The sequence below is a fragment of the Gorilla gorilla genome, chromosome 6 (genome assembly GCF_029281585.2).
Source record: "Gorilla gorilla gorilla isolate KB3781 chromosome 6, NHGRI_mGorGor1-v2.1_pri, whole genome shotgun sequence".
In the NCBI taxonomy this organism is placed as follows: Eukaryota; Metazoa; Chordata; class Mammalia; order Primates; family Hominidae; genus Gorilla; species Gorilla gorilla.
The window spans coordinates 147,514,052-147,515,132 of record NC_073230.2 but is presented as its reverse complement, the minus strand read 5'-3'; the positions used below and the strand labels follow the sequence as shown (position 1 = coordinate 147,515,132).

The 1,081-nt window shown below is 48.3% G+C and overlaps 1 pseudogene; it reads left to right on the top strand.

Annotated features, from left to right (window-relative positions):
* Positions 1-418: 418 nt before the first annotated feature.
* On the top strand, positions 419-783 carry LOC115935397 (prothymosin alpha-like; annotated as a pseudogene).
* Positions 784-1,081: the final 298 nt, after the last annotated feature.

Genomic DNA, 1,081 nt, shown 5'->3' with positions numbered 1-1,081 from the left:
GATCACCTGAGGTCGGGAGTTTGAGACCAGCCTGGCCAACATGGAGAAACCCCATCTTTGCTAAAAATACAAAAATTATCTGGGAGTGGTGGTGGGCACCTGTAATCCCAGCTATTTGGGAGGTTGAGGCAGGAGAATCACTTGAACCCAGGAGATGGAGGTTGCTGAGATCGTGCCACTGCACTCCAGCCTGGGTGACAGAGTGAGACTATGTATCAAAAAAAAAAAAAAAAAGAATTCAGAATTGAGGTGGTCAGAATAGCTAGTTCTTTTGGCAGTTAAGTTCCTTCCTTTCCCCACTGGCTGCTCTAAAAAGCCATCTTTGCACTGTTCCTTGTCCGGCTGGGCAGCTTTATCGCGCAGAGTCCCTGAACTCTCGCTTCTTTTTAATCCCCTGCATTGGATCATCCGCGTGGCTATGTCAGAGGCAGCCGTAGACACCAGCTCCGAAATCACCACCAAGGACTTACGGGAGAAGAAGGAAGTTGTGGAAGAGGCGGAAAATGGAAGAGAAGCCCCTGCTAACGGGAATGCTCATGAGGAAAACGGGGACCGGAGGCTGACAATGAGGTAGATGAACAAGAGGAAGAAGGTGGGGAGGAAGAGGAGGAGGAAGAAGAAAGTGACGGTGAAGAAGAGGATGGAGGTGAAGACGAGGAAGCTGAGTTGGCTACAGGCAAGCGGGCAGCTGAAGATGATGCGGATGACGATGTCGATACCAAGAAGCAGAAGACCCACGAGGATGACTAGACAGCAAAAAAGGAAAAGTTAAACTAAAAAAAAAAAAAAAAAAAAGACCGCTGTGACCTATTCACCCTCCACTTCCCGTCTCAGAATCTAAACATGGTCACCTTTGAGTAGAGAGGCCCCCCGCCACCACCACCCACTGCCCACTGCCCACCGCCCACTGCGGGCAGTGCCACCCGCGGGTGACACACGCTCTCCACCACCCAACCCAAACCATGAGAATTTGCAACAGGGAACGAAAAAGAACCAAAACTTCCAAGGCCCTGCTTTTTTTCTTAAATGTACTTTAAAAAGGAAATTTGTTTGTATTTTTTATTTACATTTTATATTTTTG